Source organism: Leucoraja erinacea, chromosome 6, assembly GCF_028641065.1.
Source record: "Leucoraja erinacea ecotype New England chromosome 6, Leri_hhj_1, whole genome shotgun sequence".
Taxonomy (NCBI): Eukaryota; Metazoa; Chordata; class Chondrichthyes; order Rajiformes; family Rajidae; genus Leucoraja; species Leucoraja erinaceus.
This window is the reverse complement of record NC_073382.1, coordinates 45,646,990-45,652,721: the sequence shown is the minus strand read 5'-3', so window position 1 is coordinate 45,652,721 and position 5,732 is coordinate 45,646,990. Positions and strand designations below refer to the sequence as shown.

The 5,732-nt window shown below is 39.6% G+C and overlaps 1 long non-coding RNA gene across 1 annotated transcript; it reads right to left on the bottom strand.

Moving 5' to 3' along the window:
• Positions 1 to 395: 395 nt before the first annotated feature.
• On the bottom strand, positions 396 to 5,133 carry LOC129698046 (uncharacterized). Its single transcript, XR_008723610.1, has 2 exons — positions 5,009 to 5,133; positions 396 to 2,023 (listed from the first exon to the last, which is right to left on the bottom strand). It is a non-coding gene; the product is annotated as an uncharacterized LOC129698046 (long non-coding RNA).
• Between the last annotated feature and the right edge of the window lie 599 nt (positions 5,134 to 5,732).

Sequence of the window (5,732 nt, the reverse complement as noted above, 5' to 3'; positions counted from 1 at the left end):
CAGGACGATGCAAGTTTGGATACAGACAGCATCTTCAGATCAATTGAACCGCATGAAGGATCATAGAGAGGAGCAGGACGAGAGGAATATTTCAATTATCATGCGGGGTAAAATGGACAAGTGCTTCAGCAGCCGATAAAATAGATGTGCTGATGCAACATAGTGAAAGAAAACTTGTATAGGAAAATAAATGACCACAATGGAGGATTAGGAGACAATCTGACGTTGAGGATAAGACATATTATAATAGCAGGGATGTAGAATGGACATTTCATACACATCTCTCTGCAGCTACAGCTGTGACAATATAAACAATCTTAAATAAATTGTAACCTAATCAATAAGTTAGCAAGAAACTAACTATACAAAATAAAAATAATGGACATTAGAATCAATCATGAATTGCAATATTTTATTTAGTTTACAGGAGTAATCTATCAGTACAGGTTGCAGAAAGAAAATGTTCAGTGATATTTACAATCATTGCAAAACTTAGCTCTATACAAATTTTATCCTGATCAATATGAACAATATTTTGTAAGAACCATAGCATGTAAAGCATATTAAAAGCAATAAACAGATAAAGGGAAAAAATAAAATCAATTAAGATACCATGCCTACAATCTGTAAAACTATTACATATACCATTGAGTTCAACCTGGGAAGATGCATCTATTAGATATAGAACACAGTCAACCTGCAACATTTTAAAGCTGCTAATGTTACTTACATTGGTATATTCTGTTATACTACAAGGAAATCTATGCTTGTTAATAAGTTCTATTCTCAGTACTGTATAAGATTCTTATTAAATATATTCTACACATTTGTAATTCAGCTGGGAAGAAATAACCTCCCCCACCGAAAAATATAAAAACTTTTTTTTTTTTTACAGATTCAGATGAAAGTAGCTCATGCTTCAGTGCTGTGCAAATTCTCTAGATTTTAATTAGCATATCATTTGTAATTTTCTACAAAAGGAAGGGGAAGGCCTACTTCCAGAACAAATATGGGCCAATTGATACTTCAGTTTCCCCATCTTTTGCACAATTGCAAGCACTAAATACAGAAATGCAAATTAATACATCTACTAAAATAGTTTATGGTTAAGAAGTTTGAAGTTTGAGACAGGTTAGAAATATCCAGTCAACAGTAAGACATAAGACAAAAACATTATTGATAGAGACAAGATGATTAATAGAACTTTCTACCACAAATACAGTAAATGATATTCAGCAGTAAGAAAGAGAAAAGCTTGAACAAAGCTTCATCCTCTCTCATCAAGGCTACAAAATGCTTTGTGCAACAAAATATGCCTTTGTAGGCAATGTTAACATATTGCAGTGCATAGAGAGAGAATCTTTGAAATCAAATCTATAAACTCTCATCAAAATACAGGCACATCCACTTCCATAACCTAATTCTTAAATTTACCGATATTTTAATAATTATGAAATTTGCAGGTTGTTCAGTGTTTGTGGAATTTGTATTAATTCACAACTAACTGCCATGTCCTTACTGAAATTTAATATTTAAGTCTGGCTTCATCATCTGGTCAACAAGGCAACATTAACACTGCAATCCGCAGTGCATATTTCCTCCAAGAAATGCTTGGGTTAAAAAGTATTTTTTTTTTAAAAGCACTGATACACATGTATCGTTAATTCTGCAGAGCATGGTTATAGCATGGGTTCAGTGGTGTAAAAAATCTTCAGTTTAATTCTGCCTGTCCTTATATAGAAATAAATAGAAACTAGAAGGCTTTAGAGGAAGTAATGGAACATTAACAAAAATGATCATGGTAACAGAACTGCTTTAAAAACAGAAATGCTCCAGTTTTTAAATATCGTTTTCATGGACAGATTTGTTTTTAAAAAGAGTTCTTGAAGCAATGTTATTTTTTTTTGTACCAGCAGCATGAAAGACAAGGACTATATTACACCACGGTTAGCAGAAATAAGTGGAAGTATTTACAGAATGACACAACAATTGCTCTCTCCAGTCTTTTCACGGTTCCTTTGACCTAGAGACATTAAATAAAAATTTTGGTGAGAAGATGTTTGTTTCATTTTGTCCCTGAAAGGTTTTCATTTTTACACATTCTCCACCGAGTAAAGAACACCACACAATTCCGTACTGTCAGAACAGGCTGGAGACAGCTTTGAATTAATTACAGACGCCTTATTTTTTAAAAACCATGCCACTGCTCACTCTTAAAATAGTCACCTTTTTTGCAGCTTCCCATCTAACTATTGAGGCGAAGGGTCCTGACCCAAAACATCACCTTTCCATATTCCCCAGAGAAACTGCCTGACCCGCTGTGTTACTCCAGCAACGTGTCTTTTTTGAAAACCAGAATCTGTAGTTCTGTGTTTCTACATTCTAACTATTTAGGTATCTGGGGAAGTCAAGGAATTAATGTTTTACTGCTCTGCAATGAGTGGCAGGAAAGCTTTTTCAAACAGGGCAACACAGTGGCAAAACTGAGGAGCCGCTGCCTTTCAGAGACAGAGGCGGATTGGATCCTGACCTCGGGTGCCGTCTGTGAGCAGTTTGCACGTCCTCCCTGTGACCATGTGGATTTTCTCCAAATGCGCCAGTTTCCTCCCACATCTTTGTAGGTTAATTGGCCTCTGTGATATTGCACCTAGTTTGTAGGAAGCTGATGCAAAGATGGGATAATATGATGAATAGGTTCAGCGGTTGGCCTGGACTCGATGAGCCAAAGGGCTCTTCTCTATCCCTTAACCAAACTGATAAATCAATTGAAATAATAATGAACCCTATTTCTTATCTACCGTATTTCCCGGCAATGAAGACGCTATTTTTTTACCTTAAAATAAGGCCTGAAAATTTACATATGTCTTGGAGGCTGAAGGTTAGATTGTACGCCATTAGACAATAGATGATAGACAATAGGTGCAGGAGTAGGCAATTTGGCCCTTCGAGCCAGCACCGCCATTCAATGTGATCATGGCTGATCATCCCTAATCAGTACCCTGTTCCTGCCTTCTCCCCACATCCCCTGACTATTTTTAAGAGCCCTATCTAGCTCTCTTGAAAGCATCTACAGAACCTGCCTTCACCGCCCTCTGAGGCAGAGAATTCCACAGACTCACCACTCTCTTTGAGAAAATGTTTTTCCTCGTCTCCGTCCTAAATGGCTTACTCTTTATTTTTAAACTGTGGCTCCTGGTTCTGGACTCCCCCAACATCGGGAACATGTTTCCTGCCTCTAGCTTGTCCAAACCCTTAACAATCTTATATGTTTCAATGAGATATCCTCTCATCCTTCTAAACTCCAGAGTGTACAAGCCCAGCTGCACCATTCTCTCAGCATATGACAATCCCGCCATCCCAGGAATTAACCTTGTAAACCTACGCTGCACTCCCTCAATAGCAAGAATGTCCTTCCTCAAATTAGGGGATCAAAACTGCACACAATACTCCAGGTGTGGTCTCACTAGGGCTCTCTGTACAACTGCAGAAGGGCCTCTTTGCTCCTATATTCGATTCCTCTTATTATAAAGGCCAACATACCATTCGTTTTCTTCACTGCCTGCTGTACCTGCATGCTTACTTTCATAGACTGATGAACAAGGACCCCCAGATCCCATTGTACTCCCCCTTTTCCCAACTTGACGCCATTTAGATAGTAATCTGCCTTCCTGTTTTTGCTCCCAAAGTGGACAACCTTACATTGATCTGCATTAAACTTCATCTGGCATGCTTCTGCCCACTTCCCCAACCTGTCCAAGTCACCCTGCATTCTTATAGCATCTTCCTCACAGTTCACACTGCCACCCAGCTTTGTGTCATCTGCAAATTTGCTAATGTTACTTTGAATCCCTTCATCCAAATCATTGATGTATATTGTAAGTAGCTGCGGTCCCAGCACTGAGCCTTGTGGTACCCCACTAGTCACTGCCTGCCATTCTGAAAGGGACCCGTTAATCCCTATTCTTTGTTTCCTGTCTGCCAAAAAGGTAGACTTGGCTACCCCTCAGTACAGCGGTTGTAAAGGGACAGCACCGCTGGGGGGGGGGGGGGGGGGGGAGAAGAGAGTTCTTTCCACAGCGTGTCCCGAGTCTGGCCCGGGTCAGCACGGCTGGGCCTCCAGGGGTAAAGTTACGGAGAGGGCAGGAGCGTTGAGAAGGAGGGGGTTGGGGATCTTGCCAGAAACTCTCTCAGTAGCTTGGGTGGCTGCAAGCGGTCGCCAGGACCGGACAGCTGAACTGCAGCTAGACCCGGGGCTCGCAGGTGACCTGGGAGCTATAGCTAGTCCCGGGGACGCCAGGGATTTGGGAACTGCAGCCAGTCCCGGGGACGCGAGGGATGTGGAAACTGCAGAAAACTAATTGAAAAACATGTGAAAACTATGTATTATTAGTATGTATTATTACTAATTTATGTATTATTTGTATGTATTATTACTAATTACTAATTTAGTTAGTATGTATTATTACCTCCATTTATTAACTATGGCGATAGATGTGGCCCGCCATCCGCTCTCAAACATGGGTCCTGTCCCCTAAGCAAAAAAAAAAGTTGCCGACCCTTGGACTAAACCAACCCCTTGATCCTGTCCCGCCAGCTTTTTTTCAAAATTTAGCAACTCAAAATGGGAGTGCGTCTTCAACGCAGGTGCGTCTTCATTGCCAGGAAATACGGTATTTTAAAAGTTAGGTTGCAAACACTTTTAGGAAATAAAATCTATGGCATTACCGGAATAGGACAGGTAATTTGTGCACTGCAAGTAAGCATTGTCACAGATAACCACAATTTTAAATAACCATATAATCTGTTTCTGTGCTGTCAGCTACAGGCAATTTGTCAGGATGCCTGACTTCCTTGAAACATGTCATGGCATCCTTTGTATCACCAGAAAGGGGCCTCCCACATCTACCAATAAAAGTACCAAAAAAAAATAAAATATATATATATATTGTTCCATTGTTGTTTTCAGTAAATTATGAACTTAAAAAAGATGGAGCTGAATAGTCCTTACCCTGGGAATTTGGCTCTGGCAAAGTTTCTCTTGCAACCAAATGCATCACAGTAGTTTTGCCAAGTGGAAGCTTTAATGCTGTAAATATAACATTGTCCATGATAATCAAATAATCTCAAATCTCCATAATGTCCTTTAAAAATACAATTGATTAAAAAGGCAAAAGAGAATCAATTTATTCAAATAATACAAGTATTCTGAGGGAATTTTATTCACACATCTTCCACTGCATAACATAACTTTTCTGAACGCTCAGTCATTCTGGGACTATGTTTTTAAATTAATATATTATTAACGTTCATTTTTTAACTGACAAGGGACAGATAACACATGTCTAGAATACATCTCCAATACATTGACCAGAAGACATCCCAACCTTCTGTCCAGACCGTTAGTGATGCAGAATTTCATTATGGTTAAATTGAAAGTCAATGTAACTGCTCTGTCAATAGTGACAGAACTAGGGTAGAAGGGAAGGATGAAACACAGCCTTGGCTCAGAGTAATGACCCCGGCAAACCTTTTTTACTGCAAATCCCACATACCCACAGTACCTTTAACTAGGCTGCCTTTAACCCAGGGACAAGAACAGCTGAGTAGTAGGGCAAGTTCCTAGACAAGGCATGGTTATACACAGAATTGAGGAGGATCAAGTGTGGCTCAGAGGGCGGTGGAGACAAGTTCTCTGGATGCTTTCAAGAGAGAGCTAGATAGGGCTCTTAAAA